Consider the following 19,264-nt stretch of genomic DNA (forward strand, 5'->3'; position numbering starts at 1 on the left):
GAGAAGTAAAAGCAGGAAGAGGAGAAAGAAAGGAGAGAGATGTGGGAAGAGAGGGAAAGATTTCAGTGCCTGTCCTCAAGCAACTTAGTCTTTGAGGGAGCAAGAGCAAGAACACACGATTAACAATTAGTGAGAAAGTGCTGGACACGCTGTTGCCAGTAAGAGCTGCCACGGAAATTCACTAAAGGAAAACACCATTTCAGGATGGAGTCTTTGCAGAACAGCAATGGGGCGAGCTGGGGTAGGGTGAGATTTGCCCAGGGTCCTGCCGCTGCACCTCGATCAGCTAAGCCCATGGAAGTGCCTGTGCTCTTAGCTCTCTGTCCCCTCCACCCACCACGGATAAAATACCAATTCTACTTGTCCTTCCTTTTGTGCTAATGGAAAATAATATGCATTTGTACTGTCATCCCTTCCTTTTTAAACTGTATTTGGTCAGCCTTTTGGTGGAGCCTTATGCCAGTAGTGGGCACAGAGAAGAGGCCATGTGAGAACATAGCAAGAAGATGGCCTCTATGAGCCAGAGAGAGAGGCTTCACCAGAAACCAACACCCACAGCACCATGACCTTGGACTTCTAGCCTCCAGAATTGTGAAAAACAAATTTCTGTTGCTTAAGCTACCCAGTCTATAGTAGTTTGTTATGGCAGCCTGAGAAGACTAATACAGGGGGCTTCTCCCAAAAACTGAACCTAAAACAAGGGTTTGAGTACAAGGAATTGCTTTGGGATATGATTCCAGAAAGTACTGTGAGATGGTGGGGAAGTGAGACCAGGCAGAGAGGAAAACCAGTAAAAACTGTTATGCGTGGACTACTGCTATGAGGAATTACAGTTTAAACCTCTGGGCAACTTCTGAAGGACTGTGGAATCCACTCAGAATCCTCCTACTGCAGAGCATTTACCCCTTGACTCCTACCCTTCTTTCAATGAGAGTTTCTCCTGGGGCAGCTGCCAGTCTGCCATGCTCCTCCCACTCTCAGAGAGTGCTGGCACAGGTGGAGAGATGCAGAAAGTCATCTAAGTCTGAATAGTCCATCTCCTGGATGGACAGAAGGGATATGGTGGGGCATCAATAGGATCTGCCCAGCCCTCAGTTCAGTGGCCTCTGAAACCACCCACTGGCATGCTGCTTCCCACTGCAGGAGATAACATGTCTCTCCCCCTGCCCACACTCTTGCCTCAGTCCACAGAGGAAGGACACACGCGTGCCTACATTTTTGCCTTCTAACACTTGTTTCCCCTTGGGGAAAGCTTGGAAAGGAAACTTCTTGCTTCTTTCTACTCCTTACCCAGGTTTCCCCAGGGGATAGAGAGTAGCTAATATAATCTATGGAAAACCTGACATCACTTGACTTGGCAGGTCCGTGTGGTGAGGGTCCCTATATTGTGGTTTCATGGCCCTTTTCTCAGCTTAGGCACTCCTTACTTCTCCCCTCCTGTGAGGTAAGCACAGGACTGGCAACAGGTCCATAACAGATTTCTTGAAGCAAACAGAGTTATTTTTCTCATGATATGTCCTTCCGCCATCATGTGATTGATTGCATGAGGCTAGCCTCCATAACTAGGAAAACCAATTTCTGTTGTTTTAAGCTATCCTGTCTTTGGTACTTTATTATGGCAGCCCTAGAAAACTAATACAAGAGGACAATTAAAGCCATTCCTGGGAACTGTCAGGAGTGAGGCATAGTCCTTTTGCTGAGATCATTAGCTTAAAGGATTATGTGTTCCTAGAGCTGCTGGTGGTCGTCTTTGCCATGCTAATGGGTAGTAGCTGCCTGACAATGAGGCCAACACAGACAGAGGAGAGGGGAGAGAGAGAAGATCTGAAGAACATCTTTAAGCTACAGCCAGCCGCACCCCCACCCCGCCTGCCTAAAATGTCCCCACCATTGCCCAGCATTGGTCCAAGAAATTTTTACCTTTATACTTTTTCCTTTATATTAAGACATTCTGTCTACCAAATACCGACCTTATTGATCTTTTATTACTTCCTCACAGTATTTGGACTGTCTCCAAATTCAGTCACATTGGGGATTAGGGCTCCAATGTGTGCCTCAGGACAGGGAGAGGACACAATGCCATCTCTAACAGTACCCTAAGATAAGACTTCCCAGGAGGGAGACCTCGGGTCCATGCTGCTACTCCAGGGCTCTCCACCACAGGTGTGGGGGCTGCTTACCAGGACTCAACAGAAGGTTCGGTGAGTAGTCCCACGGTCTAGCTACATACAGGCTTAATCGAGATTCAATAGGTGTCACTATTAGGAGCTTCAGCTAAAGTTTCAGGATGTCCGAGCATTATGGCTTGAAGGTCTCCAGACTTTCTCACCACCTTAGTGAAATAAATAACATCCAGGTAGTGGAGTGGCAATGGTAGGAAGTGTAAGGTTTCAATAGACTCTCACAGAAGAAAGGAGGTGTCAATTTCTCAAAAGACATCTCATGCCCTTGAAAGTCAAGTTATAGAAACCTTATGTTTGAATCCCAGCCCCAGAGACCCAATGAACAGAGGATATAGTTAAAAAATTATGATCCATATTTATTCTTTGTTCCTAAGTGATGGGACCATAGTTTCCTCTTTTGTATAATCATAATAATTAAAATTAATAATAATAATAATAATAACAATAATAATGCTTGATTTCAGGGCTGTGATGCATGAATGAGATCACAGATGTCAAGTGCTTAGCCCAGGGCCAGACACAAGATTGGCATTCAATAAGCATGAGTCCTCTTTCCCCGCCCCAGGAAACTGGGACTTATACTGGTCTCTGTCTTAGCTGTAACATACCATTCACAGGTATTTTATTACTGTCACTACCAGTTTGCAAGGTTAAGAACAGCGTCTAGTTTTTGTGTTTCAAATCTAATTTTGTCAAAATGGAAACCAAAACAAATATGTTTTCTTCATGGACTTCGTTAGCTTTCTGATTTCTACCAAAATGATATTTTGAGTACAAAGCTATCTTTAACTGACTTTTTAAAAAATAATCAAGTCTACTTTAAGTGGGTATCAGTATGATTGATCCATTCAGGTCCTAGATTGAAATAAGGAATATCAAGAGTGCCTACTTCTAGAGCATGGAGGTTATGGGTAGGCCAGACAATACATCTTTCACCAAGAGAAAATCCTATTTCACAAATTAGATAAGGCACAGCAAGAAGAAGGGCTGACCCCTATTTTAGATGAGATAGAAGTGTTTCCATTGTTTCTCATTTTACTTAATCAATATGTATTTGTTTCTATAAGTCGATCTCATTTCCTAGTTCTTTGATCTGTTGGCATCCAAAGAATGTCTATTCTTTCCTTTCCAATTTCCATATTTCAAATTTCCATCCTAAAATAATTTTTTTCCATACATCTATGTAATTCTCATACCATTTGGCTCACCCTCCGAGGCCCATCCTTGTCTTTTCTTCCCATTAGCTTGCTATACCAAAGCCGTTATAGGAAAAGGCTGTTTCTATGATGCCTTAGTGACAATAGAGTGAAAACCTCCATGGCAGCCAAGTCCCCGGATGACACATATCTCAGCTTATTTTTTTTTTTTTTTAATTTATTTCACACTGTCCTCGGGAGCTCAACTGAGGGGGTCTGTAGCTTTTCTAAGGTGTTCTTTGACAACCTCCACAAACGCTTTTACCTTTACCCTCCTGACTTCTCTGAAATTCACAAGAAGAAAACTCTGGTGATCCTAGTGAAAGAATAACATAGGCCTGGTAACAACAATCAAAATATTAAACGCTGGCTTGCTGAGCCCAGCCTGGGTGCCCCTCCCAGGCTTCCTGCAGCCCACTCTTCCGGTGCAGGCTTGCAGACTTCCCTGACAACCACCGGGGACCACAACCTCACAACTCACAGCAAACAGGAAGCAGGGAAACCCACTACATGAAATGGGGTCAGAGCTCCAAGCCACTGAAAAAGCTCAGTGTCAGACTTCCATCATCTGCCCCAGTGACATCTTATACCTTTGTCAACTAAGCAACTTGGAATTCTCCTCATTTCGAACAGATATCATCGGCTGCACATTCTCACCCAGTGAAAGAATTCTGTTTGTAACATTCCTGAAGTTTAGTCACCCAACCTCTGCTAGACTATTTCTAGAAGGCCTTGAGGGACAATGTGGACCGTCTGCTCCCTCCATCACATCTCATCTCGATCTCTTCTTCTACAAGCTAAACGGTCCTGGGCACTTTCCTCATTCCAAGTTTGACATGTTTGGTGGGTCCTTGGCTCTCTTACTTCCTCTATTCCTATTACACTTGGGTTTCAAAGCTAGTTTCAAAACTTAGGGTATTCATAACTCCAGCTTATATTATTGATACAATATTACAGATACATTATTATTTGTCATCGGTCTCCATCATGGTAGGCAAACTCCAAGGGCTTCAAGAGTGATTACTTAGTGTTCCTCATTGCATACCGGAACATATATTAGTCACTAATTAGCTTCCACTTTCTGATTTTTCTCAAATAGTTGGTCAGGGAATGAAAAAAATTCCCATCCATTTTCTTACAAAATCAAAATATATCTTATAAATGTCGAAGTATTTCCCAGGCATTTTCTTTTTTTACTTAATATGACACCATTCCTGAAAAGAATAATTAACAAGAACTAAACAGCAATAAAATTTAATTCAAAAAGGACTAGAGGAAAAGTCATGTTAAAATATGTGGAAAATATGTGACACGATGAGTCAGACATTAAAGATGATCATATTGAGTGAGCTAAGCATGGGAGCCAAACTAAAAAAAAAAAAATGTTTTTGATTATGTGTTCATGAGCTAAAATACAGCTATGGAAATAGATATTAACGAAAGCAGAAACCCAGGCCAGAGCCCTGCTTCCTATATTAAGTGGGCAAATACTAGACACAGTGAGGTCATCATACTTTTTGCATAGTAGACTAAGAATAGGGAAGGAGAAATAGAAAGAAAGTGAGGAGAGAAGGAGAAAAATGAAGGATTAAATCAGGAACAGAACAAACCAAGCCTACTTCTCTAATACAAATGCCAATTCTTCCAAGAAAACAGAACATGATAGTGTTTCATTTTCAATGATCCATCTATCAACAACCTCATTTGTGTGTCCACTGCAATGATTTATGCGGTAATTAGTATCTTATCTTCTTATCAATATTGCCTGATGTGGATTTACAAGAAAAAATAACATAATGTAAATACCTTAAAATAAGAAAACTCTAAGAGACATGAGTACATATTCAAAGCTACCATTGGACCTAGAGAAATAAAAAGAAGAATTGCTAGCTTTTTTCTGACTTCAGAATATGTCTGGTTTAGTACATGGAGAGAGAATTATCTGTAGGTTTGTGCTTTTTTGTTTTGTTTTGCTTTCCAGATGATAGCATCTGCTGAGAGATTTTTAAAAATGGAAAGGAAAGTTACTGTAGGTTTAGCAGAGACAACATGAAGCGTTGTCTTTCCTGAATCACAACCAGCAACAGATAAAAAAGGAGAAAGGTCGTCTCGCACTCACGGCCCTCTGAGTTTGGGTTTTCCTTTTTCCTTTGGCCAGAGCACTGCAATCCATTTACATGTTGTTTTCTTTATTGCCTCAAGAAAAACAGGCAAGCCAAAGCTATTATTTTTCAGAAGTTCTGCTTGGTTAGTGTCATGGGAATTCGAGGCCATTATCTAGTACTTTTGGGATGATTCTTCAGGGCAACAACAAAATCTCTACAGTGTTTATGAATTTATTTTCTAGTTTGATGTCTCTACCACTCTCATGTTTCCAGATTAATTTCACTTGGATCTTTCCACCTTCCCCATGGTATATGAAAGTACACCTAACATTTACTATCTGAGGCTGCCCTGTATTAACATGAGAATACTATGAGCAGAGAGATTTTTAAAACGTAAGAGAAGCTGAGATTTTTCTCAAAACCTTATCAACTATATTTTGAAAAGGATAAAAGACATGGCAAATTTTTCTTATTTTCTGGTCAAGTAAAAGGAAAATCTTCAACCCATCAGATAAATGTATTCAATTTATATCTATTATGTGCCCAGAACTATAAGCAGGCACTGTAAGGGATGTGGCATATTTTAGATACAAGACATGGTCCTTACTCCTTCACAGTTTAAAATGTAACTGAAACAATTTAGAGAACAATGAGAAGGCAGGCAGAAGGAAGAGAGTTCTGAGGAGGAACAGAAATGCCAGGAAGACCTCAAACTACTAGTATTCTTGGAGACGTAGAGACAAGGGACTCCAGCCTGGGAACAGCAAGATGAAAGCCACGAGGGAGGGAAAACTTCGAGAATTTTCAGGAACGCCAAGTAAATCCAAAAAGAAGCAAACAGAGAATGCTAATTAACATGTTAAAAGAGAGCTTCAATTATTTTAATTCCAGAAAGGGGTCATTTTTCTGCTCATCGGGGCACCAAATGCTTTGAAAAAATGGGTTTGTTTTTTTTTTTTTCATTTATCTCAAGATTTATTTCCTTTAATGTACAGTTTTGAGGGGTTTTTTTGTTTATTTTTGTGTTTGTTTTGTAGGAAACTACACACAGGACCTAAAGTAGTGCTTCCTCATAACCGAAGTATGAACTCTTTCATTCCAGAAACCACAGGTTAGCAGCTCATGTTCGTCACACAGCCTGCCCACCCTTCCTGCCCAGTCAATTAACAGTTGGAAGGCTGGGGACAGGGGAAGCAGAGGGTTGGGGAGTGGGGGACTAACAGAGCATGAGAGCCAGATGAACTGGGTTTGAATGTTCTGTTTTAGAGGTTTGAGGGGGACTCGCTTGTTAGTGTTTTATATACAGATAATGTTCTATTAATTTCTTAACTTCAACTCTATTGGAAATGGAGATAGTGCCAAAAAAAAACTATACCTAGAATGAAGGACAATATTTATTTCATTAAGGTTTGGTAGTATCTGCAAAAGAATTCTCTTTTTTCTTAAGGCAGTATATCTCTGAGGAGGTATAAAACTCTATTTTTCATGTTTAAATCATATCCTGCAGGTTATTTAAAACTGTTGGTTCTGTTTAGCTTTGAAATTCCCCTTCAATTCTCTTCCTTCAATTGAGCCAATGTTCAGGTGAACCTGTATAACAACCTGGAGACAACAAAAAGGGAAGACAGATCACATAGATGTCATGCCCTTGTATCTTTGGTACGTCAGATCTCTGCCAAGTACTTTACCTGTATTATCTCATGTAATCCTTCCCACCATTCTATGCAATAGGCATTAAAATCTCCATTTTATAAATGAAGACTTGACATTTAGAGAATTTGGGTAATTTTCTCAAAGTCACATTTCAGTAAGTGGTGGAGCTAAAATATAAAGTCTGCCCCTAACCACTATTCAACTTGCCAAGTAGCAGGTGGAGAAAGTGGAAAGGAAGAAGGGCTTCAGGAGGATATGAAATTAACACTTAAGAGAGAAAATGAAAAAAAAAAAACCAACAACAACTGTGCTATCACTTTGAAGTAACAGATGACTAAAGAAGTAGGACTAAAGAATTTAGAACTGATGAGAAATACAGAACTGATGAGTGATACCTAGAAAGTTAAATGCTTGGTCTCGGCTATAAATAATCTGAATTCTCTACTTTTACCATAAATTATCTGTTTGGGTTCTGCTTGGCATGGCTATAGACAAGCTAGGAAAGTAACCTTTTCAGAGAAACCAAAGACCAGAAGTTCCAGGGCTGTTGCCCAAGAAAGAGAAACAGTCTCTATTTTTACACATGGGTGGTGAAAACCTCCTATGAGGAAGTGAGATCAATAGCAGAACCAAGGACTAAAGCGATAAAGTTCCCTTAACAATACCATGTTTATCTTTAAATCATTTAATTTAATATCTGGAACATTTTATTTTTTAGACCACCAGTGCTGAGAAAAGACTATTTAGAAAGATAATGATTTAAATGCGACAGGATGCTTTTGCAGGCTGGAACAGAGATTGTGTTGGATCAGCATGTGGATTTAAGCCTCACTCCTGGAAGTACTTAGGATCTTCCCTAAGACCCTAAGAAAAAGTGTCTTTCACTGTCACAGGATGTTCAGGGACATGCAAAAGGGTTCTAGGCACATGTCCATTGGAGAGGACTCAAACTGTGACAACAATGATATTTGGGTACATTAGAAATATGTCTGCTGGAAAAGCCAAGAGAAAGCCAGATGTCAGGGAAGGACAGGCAAGTCTCTCAGAGTATAGCATTGGAAATGAGGAGAGAATCTGGCATGGCGGGCGAGAAGTAGCTCAAGACCTGAGTATGTAAAAGGAAAGCGCTGGCAGGTACAGTGCCAGGAGATGCACTGACATACACCCTTTAAAACTGTCTGGGTGGCGCCTCATCCCTTAAACCTAAGCAAAAGGAATTCACTAATGAACACTTGGGTATCTCTGTCTTTTGGGATTCAAGACTCAGAAGTTTAGCACAATTCATAATCCTAAATATCTGCTCATGTTACGAATGCCATTCAAGCCCCAGGGAAACTCCTCACATTTCTTGTCATCTTTAAAAGAAATGACAACTGTATCCACATGCTTTGAAGGCTGATGAGCTATACCGCTGCCAGCCTCAGAGACTGACAGTGCTTCAGAATGCAGGGAAGAGTTGAACAGTGAAAAGTGTTTACGTAAGGGAAAAGCAAATTAAACAATATATCATAACCCTCTCTGATATTGTGAATATAATGGGTTCCTGCGTGAGGTATCACTTCCCATGACTACTGAGCATCCATTGTTTTTCTTCTTCATGTTCCAGAGGTACTCACAAATGAGCATACCATTCACAACAGTTGTACGTGGAAGATGAGGAGCAATCTTCGTTGTTAAATAGTTCATGTTACTTTTATTTTTTTATTTTTATTTCTTTTTCATGTTACTTTTATATCACACATATATAAGTTTATACTTTTAAACTATACATAAACATCTAGACCTAACAAGGATGAAGCAAAATATCATTACTCTACTTTGGCTACTAGGTAGATATTAAACACTAGAAGTAGTAATAGTTTCATTTTTATGGATATAGTTCAGTGATTTAATTTATGTTCAGAAAATTAAAATGCCGGCTCTATTTTAAACATTGATAAAAATTTATGATATTCATTAATTCCAATTTGAATTTTATCTCTTAATTTCAATAGATCTTTTATAATATCTCAGAAAATAAAATATGAAGATTTTATTTTTCAATGTTCTCATTTATTTTTCATTGATATTTTTAATGTATTCAAATTTTATATACTGTAAGTAAAATTACATTTTATTTTTTCATACTTTAGGTCATTGTGGTTGAAAACAAGGTAAATTATGATAGAAAATACAAAATAAATAGTCACAGGGATATAAAATATAGCATAGAGAATATAGTCAATAATACTGTAATAATTATATATGGTATCGGGTGGGTATAAGACTTACTGTGGTGATCACTTTGAAAGTTATATAAATGCCTGATCTTGTACACCTGAAATTAATATAATATTGCATGTCAGCTGTAATCAAGAAATAAATTTTATATATAGATGTCAAATTATAATGTACACTTGAAAATTATATAATTGTATTAACCAATGTTACCTCAACAAACTTAATTAAAAAAAAAAACAAACAGGGAAAAAAATAAAAATAAATAAATTTTTTAAAAATAGATTTAGGAAAAGTAAAAAGGCTAAAATTTTTTAAATAGAAATTTTGTTGTAATGAAGAAATATTTGTCAAGGTAGAGGATAAGATAAATTTTATTTAAGAGTATATTCACTCGATTTATACTGTTAAATATTTAGACTTTTATATGTGGGCCTCTATTTTTACTCTTTCCCTGGGCCTCAAAAATGTTGGAAGCTGGACTACCTGTGCACCCTAAAAAAGACAAAAATGTGTGGAAAAAAAGTGTTAATGTGCAAAGCTATATCTCTAAGACCCTAAGCCACTCTTGCTGTGCCAATTTTGCCACTTCGCCACTGGGGAACTTGACAATATAACTGAAACAACTGTATCTCTTGAAATCTGTTTATGAGACATCATCTACTCACCCCATGCCCAAGAAAGAGAGAACTGGGCTCTAAAAAGATCAGTTCTTTGACCAAAGGATGAGACAAACACCATGGGTGAGGAGTCAGAATTCTAGGTCATGGCAACTCAGAGTATGGATCTTCCAGGTCATTAGAGGTCGAGGGCAAGTGATGCATCCCAAGCAGAGAAGCAGGAGCCACTCTGCAGGAGCCACTCTACAGTACCAGAGTGGCCAAGACAGCAGCTTCTGTGAGGGTGTCAGCATCAGCCAGGGCACAGGGACAGAGGCCCTCCAGGCAATGACTGCATTATAAGGATTCCTCTTCTCCTCGGTCTTCTGGGGGATTCCTCAAGTAACAAAGGAACCTTGACAAATCAGGGCCTGCCTCTCACAAGAAGTAGCTGTTGGTCCATGGAACAAGAAGACTATTACTGTGAAAGTTACCTTACCCTGGTGACTTCCATGAGCTTGTGGAATCTAAGAAGTATTCAGATTGTACAGATACAAATGAAAATATTTGTATGAATATTATTAATAAGTAACATGTCCCCCAAGGCCAGCCTTTACATAATATAAAACTTAGAAATGAAGACATTATTAAACAACAATAATCTACTTAAAAATTTTCCCTGAATATAATAAAATACCATTTTGAGTTATATATTTAAATTGGGATTTTCAGCTTTTCTGTCACAAACTTAAACAGATGAGGTACTTTAAGAAACCAAAAATTCTCAAGAGATAACTTGGCAAGCTTTAATTTGGTTTGTTTATTTAAGACATAATAGATATGTTTTACTCTTCTAGGCCATAAATGTCGTAGGCACCACTTAATCAAAAGGAATAAACACTCTTGAGGAAGACGCTCTCTGCTCTAAATCAAACATAGCAAAGAAAATGTGTGAAGAAAGGTTCTTTTCTCAAAGAACCATAAAACTTATTATAATTAGCTTTTTTCTGGAGGGATGATTCCATTCTTTTGCAACAGTCAACATTCCCTTGAAAACAAATGGGAGTTTCTCTATCTTTGTGGGATAGTTGCTCCTGAGGGACAATTCTACTTGGGAACTCATCTGCCCAGTCGTGGGTAAAAACGTAAGAACTTTCTAGAAGAATACGTCTGTAAGTCTCCTGTCAAGAGGAACCTCTAACTCCCTCAGACACATGGAAGTCTTCCCAATGACCGAAGGGGCTGACTTCCCAGCTGGGGGCCCCGTAGGCAATTAAGGGAAAGTGAGAAAAAAGGGAGTTGTCTAATGGTTAATATTTCTCCCCTGCTACTTAGGGAGATTTTTGTCAGAATGTTTAAACAGGCCTAATATTTATCACAAATGTTAGCTATCCTAGGAATATTTTAAAAGGACTCTTCCAGCTGATTGACCTCTTTCAAACAAATCATGCGTCTCTGCATAGTTGGAAAAGCATCCCCCATCCAAATACCAGTTTCCCACTTGGACCACATGGGCTGGGGAATTTTTCCATTCACCTTCCTATTTTCGTTGGCTCTCTTATGTTAGCTATGTCTTTCACTAAGCCATTTGGAGGGTAAGAACCTTACTTAAAACCACTAAATGCCAGTATTTAGTGAGCACTTACAGTATGTTTGACATTGGGCTGTAAGCTTCGTGGGAAATATCTTATTTAGTCCTTCCACAACATTATGAGTGAGGAATTAATATGATGCTCATTTTACAGATGAGGGTGCTGAGGTTTAGAGAGATGAAATAAGCCACTCCCAAACTCCGATATCAGAGTCTGCACTCCGAAGCACTTAATTGCGTTAATTCTAAGGGGCATATTTTTTCATATTACACATCTCTGAAATTGTTAGTGTATCTAACAATGGAAAGTTTATAATAATTAAAACTGGCAATAGTTTCTCTCCTAACGATACATAAAATAACACTATGTCTCACAATCTATGATATCTTCCTTTTTATGGCCTTGTATAGCATCCTGTCTTAGCCATATTTAATTCCCCAGGGGGACTTGACCGCATCCTGGCACAGGGTAGACAACCAATAATTCCCCTCCCCATTTATTTTTTTTTTTTTAGTGTTATTGAGATATAATTGACATATAACATAGTATTAGTTTAAGGTATACAACATGATTTTATACATGTTTATATTGAGAAATGACCACCACAATAAATTATTAACATCCATCACCTCACATAATTACAATTTTTTTCTTGTAATGAGAACTTTTAAGATTTACTCTCTTAGCAGCTTTCTAATACACAAAACAGTGTTATTAACTATAGTCACCATGCTGTACATTACATGTTCTATAGGACTTTTTATCTTATAACTAGAAGTTTGTATCTTATGAAAACCTTCATCAATTTTCCCTATCCCCTCACCTCTAGCAACCATCAATCTGTTCTCTGTTTCTATGGGTTCAATTTTTTAAGATTCCACACATAGGAGAGATCATACAGTATTTGTCTTTCTCTATCTGATTTATTTGACTTAGCATAATGCCCTCAACATCCATGCATGTTGTTTCAAATGGCTGGATTTCCTTCTTTTCATGGCCAAATAATATTCCACTGTATATATTTTACATGTTGTTTATCCATTTGTGTTTTAGTGAACATCTAGGTTGTTTCCATTGGTTAGAAACCTATTTATAATAGGTTGGCTATTGTAAATAATGCTGCAGTGAACATGGGGTACAGATATCTTTTCAAGACAGCTTTGCCTTTCCTTCAGATATATGCCCAGAAGTGGAATTGCTGAATCATAAGGTAGTTCTATTTTTAATTTTTTGAGGAAACGCCACACTGTTTTCCACAGTGACTCCCTCAATTTTCATTCTCAGGTTTCCTTTTTCTCCTTATTCAATAATTCTTACATTTAAAAATGTGTAAATTTAAATATTACCAAGTAACATGCGGCGTAAAGAAGGAAGGGACTGCTAGCTGTCTAAAATATCTCTTCTCCCCTACTTCCTTAGTGACTAAATACTGATGTGTAGCTGGGCCCCTGGCCGCCGAGAATAAAGAGTGTATTTTCCAGATCCCTTGCAACTCAGCGTGCTCAAGTGATTACATTCTAGTCAATGCGGGGGCGGTAGGGGGGTGGGGGTTGCCAGAGGCATTGGGTCTGACTTCTGAGAAATGTCCTCAGAGGGAAGGAGCATATCCTTCTTTGCCCATCCTCTATCCCACTGCCTAAAACCAGGAGTGATGGCCAAAGCAGTGGCAGCTCTTTGGGACCATGTGAATAAATGCTGCACCTTGGAAATTTTACAGCAGAGAGCAGGAAGTAGCCAGGGCCACTGAGGATTTGGGGATACACCTTACCATCATAGAAAGCAGCTTTCTTAACTTTTTTTTTTTTCCTTAACTTTTTACATTAGAGAAAATACCATGTGTATTAAAACAACTTTAAATTAGGTTCTCTGTCATGTACAGACAGATGTCATCCTTTTTGATACAGAAATTGATACCTAAAGAGAAGAGTTTTCTGAAACTTCTCATGAAATTTGCAATTGGCTCCAAGTAACTTAAGAGAATGTAACTTCTGGAGCCTGTCTTGAATCTTGGGACCAATCTTAACCATGCGAACTAATCCAATGTCTAGATCGATCCTAAAGCTGGATTGATGAGTTGCAATAGGACTTCTGCCATTTCAGTGATACTGGGCCTCTATTTCCATTGGCCAAGTTGCTCTGTGATTTAGGTATAAAAGTTGGGATATCTCTAGTAGTTTATTACACCACCTTGTTAGTTGGCACAAGAATCACTAGTGTGTAGTCATATTCGGACTGCAGCACATTTAATATATACCATACAGCTCAGACAAAAATGACAAAATAACTGGGTGACATGTTGTATGACAAATCACATGGGCTTGTCACATTTGCATCTGCTCTTCTCAGGAAGCAACAGAGACCACATCATGTATAGTCCTTTTCGTCACCAGTTACTCAGCACCCCTATATATCTCCCAAGTGGTCGAAGGTCCCACGCCCATTAACATTTGCAACTCCTTAACACCATCCTTTCAAACAGACTCGAGCAGATAGAGTCATCTATTCCAGCATCTTTTCTGGCCCCACAAAAACTGCCCAGATGCTCCACCATCCCTCCCTTTATATACCATTGACAAAACCTTTGGTAGAATCCATGTAACTTTGCTCTTATAGGAAAGCTAGACTGAAAATTCAAGTGTAAATATAATGAGAATGACCTAAAGTTCCCCTCATTTACATTTAATAAAAATGTCTGAGGGATGAACAAAAATCATTCTAACTAATATTTAAAATTACACTGCAATATCTATTTAGAGTAAGGTAGCAATTGCATTCAACTGAGTTAAAGGCAAGACATAAATTTCCCATGGTGCCATAAGGTAAATCTACCATATCTATAGGAAGTTCACTTTCCAGCCCTGAGTTTATGAGGCTTTAAAAGCATGCAACACACATGCCCCAGCACCTCCAAATTATCTGGCTAAATTCGCATTTATGAAGGTTGTCGTTAGGTGAAACTTAAAGACAAGCAGACAAGTTGACTAAATGAAAACCTGTAAAAAGGTGAAAAGAGAACAACCCCTTAGGGGAAAATGAAAGGATTTAATCTCATCTGGATAAACTTTAATCACCCGTTGTGGTCCTGCTGGTCTAGTAGGCAAACCTCCCTGCATATGGCAGAGTATATGTCATGAAGCCAGTCTTCATTTGACCTCTGTGCCTGATATCGCCCTCTTGCCTCGTTATTTGAAATTCTCTCCCACTTCCTCCTGCTTAGTTCTCAAGACTTGCAGTCTTCACCTCTGTCCTTACTGACCCTTCTTTGTCCTAACTTAATCGGTTAACTTATTACAGCTTACACTTACCATCTTCGACAGCAACCCTCATCCCTTCCTGTCCTCAAAAAAGTACACTACATCTTCGGGTTTTGACATATGCTACCTGTCCTGCCACATCTTCCCTGCTACCTACCAAACAGACTTCCCACCTTTGTCGGGACAGCCACTAATCCTTAAGACAAGAAGCAGAGATGCAGAGACATTGTCATATACCCTGAATAGGCTAATAAATCCCAGTCTGCAAACACAAACAACCCATCTGTCGCCCATGAGACTTAGAAGCCAAAGGGTCATGAGCAACGGTAATCCGCTGACACCAAAGTCCACATCGCAGGACAGCCTGAGTAAACTGGGGACTTGTGTTCACTTTAGAAGGGCAGCCACACTTGGAATCCTCATGGCTGGCCACAACTCCAGGTGAAGTTTCTGCCAGCAATTCCAAGAACACATGTGGAAGTCTCAACCCAGAGCCAGTAGGATTCTGTATTAGTCAGGGCTCTCCAGAGAAATAGAATCAATAGGATATGTATACATAAAGAGAAAGGGACTTATTTTAAGGAATTGGCTCAACTGATTGTAGGAACTGGTGAGTCCAAATCCCTCAGGGCAGACTGGCAGGCTGGAAATTCCAGCAGGAGTTGATGCTGCAGTCCTTAGTCCAAAGGCAGCAGAATTTAGACTGGGAGCAGAATTCTTTCCTCTTCCACAGATCTCAGTCTGTTCTCTTTACTGATTAGATGAGGCCCACCCACATTATGGAGAGCAATCTGCTTTACTTAAAGTATACTGATTTAAATATTAGTCACGTCTTTAAAAAATATACCTTCAGAGCATTATTTATACTTGTGTTTGACTAAACCACTGGGCACCATGGCCTAGACAAGTTGACACACAAAATTAGCTACCATATGTTCCGAGAAGCCTGGACTCCACCCCGGATGCACCAAGCACCATCCCATTCTCCAGGCCACATATCCTGAGAGCTGATCCATCCTCCACGAGTACAAAGTCACTTCCCATGGCCCCATCCCAAATATTGGTGAAGGATCCCGAAGCCCCAGAGACATTCTAGCCAATCCAGATCCCAGAGGCGGTCTCTCCTCTCCAGAGCACAATACCCTGTCTGAATGTGGAAAGTGGGGTTCTTGTTCCCTGCACCTTTGCATAGATCATAACAGAACCCCTCACTGCCCCGAACAAGAGTTGAACTGAATGATCTATCTAAGGTGGCAAATCCACCTGTCACATACTTTTAGACTGTCTCTTGATCCAAACGGGTATCATTTTACTTAAAAATTGGGCATTTTCAGTATATCAAAATTTATACATATCAAGAAATATGTTCATTTAATCGCTAAGCTTACTCTTAATTTCAGAGATAAAGACATTTCCTACTGCGTTTAATAACCGAAATTATAGCAGTGAGAAAACTCAGATATCAGACGATACATTCCAGACTGTGGAGCCGCATGACATGGGCGCCTGGGGCCACAGGGCAAGCCAGGAGGCAGAATGTGCCGAAAACAAAACACGAGGAAAAGCACGTAGAGCACTCACGTCCCTACGGTTGGCATCACTTTTAAACATGGAGGCTTCCCAAAGAGCTTAGAGGCTGAGGGAGAGTAACGTTATTCAGCAGAGTTAAAGGCAGAATATGAACAACAGCATCACTACAGGGAATTAAATTTTCCAAATACTTATTCATTCTGTAGCAAGACAATTGCAAGCAACCACAGCATCATAAAATGAGTTATGCAGATTCTGGTAGTGCTGTAGAAATTAAATTAGCTCCTCTATTCTTAGTACAAGAGATTATTCAAATGGTGATGGACAGCCACAGGCAGCACCCAGGGAGCCTTGAGTTAAACAGGGAAGTGGCCACCATTTCAGCTTCATGCTGGTCTGTTCCCTCCCCTCAGAAGGAAGCTGAGGAGCATGAACAACTGATGTTATCTGCCTTATTGTCATCATTGCTAACCAACATCGAGCATCAAGGGTACACTAAGCACTTCGCAGAGATTAAAGCTGCCCAGAGAGCCCTCGGCCTAATTTCAGCTCCAACATGTCAACAAATATCAATCACCAAAAGTCTTTAGCAAGAGGGTGCCATCTTGCCTCATCAGACAAAGAATTGCCTGATTACACAACAGGAAAAAGAAGCGGCCAGAAAAGAACTTGAAAGAGGAAAGCAGATTTTAGGAAATGTGTCACTTCTTTCCTTCACTTATTGACCTCTTTTTAGGACTTCTGCAATAAAGGGATAATTATTTACAGAAATGATTCACGGCATTCTAGAGAAAAGACCTGAAAAGCATTAAAGATCTCTTGTTGAATAGAGAAGGTTTTGCTTTCTGAGGAATGAAAGAGTTGTAGTTAGAGTTACTGGTAAAATCAAAAACTAACAACAGTCCTGTTACCACATCTTGAACTTAACCTACAAGGGAAATTTCCTTATAACAAACAGGAAATCTGCATCCTGTTTTATAATAGGTCATTTTAGCCTGCGTCAAATTCCCGGTACACTGGCCATGTGACTTTGAACAACTCATTTAACTTTTGTGTCTCAGTCTCCTCAATTGTAAAACGGAGAGAATGAAAGCAACCTGAAAGGGTTGTCATAAGGATTAAGGAAAATAACACATGTAAAACTGCCTAGCACCGTACTTGGCACATAGCAGGCGCTCAATAAATAACTATAATTATAATGTGAGAGTACTTTGCAAACTGTCAATTATAACACAAAAGCAGATTACCATATGTGATATGAATGGTTACAGAATCAGCTTATAATTGTTTCCAAATAACGTGTTTCCTTTCTGTAAACAGATCCACATGACAAAACATGTCATGTGATGGCCAGTTTCCTGTCTGGCTAAAAAGGGCTGAAGGAACAGGGAGGTGCCCTCCAGAGCTGGTGAGGAAGGGCAAGCGAGAAGTGCAGGTTCTAATCTCCCTCTGCTATTTTAGCTGAGCTGAAAAGCTTTACCCCCTAGAAAGTCATTTTGCTGCTGGTACAGCCACCATTTCCATCTTGCAATGCATATGTTTAAAAAATTGAAAGTCAAATGACAGAAAGGATAACTCCTGGCAGCATTAGATATTTGGGAGCCGACCATGAAACCGCAAGAACGATGTACTCCCCAACCCTCACCCTTCTTTCCCCTTTCTCTCCTCTACTCACACCCTCGAACGCAGCTCTGAGTCTCCACACAGAGTTTCCATTCCTTCTCAGAAAGGCAGCCTACTGTGATGCTGACGTGTAGGCCCGTGGTCAGACTACATGGATGCAAATGCTGTGCGACTTTGAGAAAGTTACTCTCTATACCTGTTTTCTCATCTGTTAAATGTAGAAAATGGAAATGCTTACATCAAAGGTCTGTTGTGGAAATTCAATATGATAATCTATGTTTAAAAACATAGGCCATCAGTAAACATTAGCTATTAGAATCACTATCATCATCATTACCGTCTTCGTCATCATCTGTGTCATTATTACACACATTCCTCATTCCTCTAAGATCATCCACCCGCAAGTGTTAGAGGTCATCGCCCTCTCTGTGAAACTGCCAGATCCTCTTCTATGGCAATCAGTAACACTAAGTGACAGGAAAATAAGAGGACAAACCCAGATGGGTCACAAAGGCACTCTGCCAGAGGCCTGGGTTAGAATAGTTCACTGGCATGACAGCGGCCTAGCACTGTAGCGGTGAGTAGGGAATGAAAGGTGATATCCTCGAAGTCCTTAATATTTAACATTTAGCACAAAAGAACATTCTTTAGAAATGACTCATTTAGAAATGACTTCAGGTCCAACTGCCTAGTTTCACAGATGATGAAAATAGGGCCCAGCAGAAAATAACTTACCCAGTGAGTTCACATCAGAGACAGAAGCCAATCTCCTAGTGTCTAGTCCAGGTCTCTGCCACAACACCCTGGCTCACTGACAAGTTGTGCAAACTCTGATTCAGACTGAGAAGCAAAGGCAGGACCAGCACTGGATCTCCCTCGCTGGGGACGATCCCAGCTGCCACTGTCAGGAAGCAACATTCTTCCCTTCCCCTCCTCATTTCCTTCTTGGTCAGTTCCTCTTCTCCTCCTAAGTCCCAGCCGGCCTTGCAAGCACATGCAGCATTAACATGCGTTAGCAATAAAATTCAGATCCCCAGGGTCAAAGCCCTTCTCCTGCCCGTCTCCTCTCCCTTACTCACCCATGGCTCCTCTCGGTTTTGGTCTTTCCATCTAGGCCCTTTGATCACTAGCCCTATGGACTCTCCCATGTAGCCCTTATTTCCCAGGTCATCTTCTCTTCTACCCTTTCACCTTTGCTCTCACCCTCTGTATGAAATGTCTTTCTTCCCCCCACCCCATCCCTATCACCTGGCTATACCTCCATCCTCTCGTAAATCTCAATTCCAGCATCTCCTGCTCAGCATCTTCCTGA

The 19,264-nt window shown here is 39.9% G+C and overlaps 1 long non-coding RNA gene across 1 annotated transcript in view; it reads right to left on the reverse strand.

The window, feature by feature from the left end:
- The window catches only part of LOC111730727, a 31,221-nt gene extending 12,350 nt beyond the window's left edge, over nt 1-18,871 (reverse strand). Inside the window, exon 1 of the long non-coding RNA XR_002776800.1 lies at nt 18,688-18,871. This is a non-coding gene — a long non-coding RNA (uncharacterized LOC111730727). The remainder of the gene's footprint in view (nt 1-18,687) is intronic.
- Nucleotides 18,872-19,264: the final 393 nt, after the last annotated feature.

The sequence above is a fragment of the Pteropus vampyrus genome, unplaced genomic scaffold (genome assembly GCF_000151845.1).
Source record: "Pteropus vampyrus isolate Shadow unplaced genomic scaffold, Pvam_2.0 Scaffold332, whole genome shotgun sequence".
Classification (NCBI taxonomy): domain Eukaryota; kingdom Metazoa; phylum Chordata; class Mammalia; order Chiroptera; family Pteropodidae; genus Pteropus; species Pteropus vampyrus.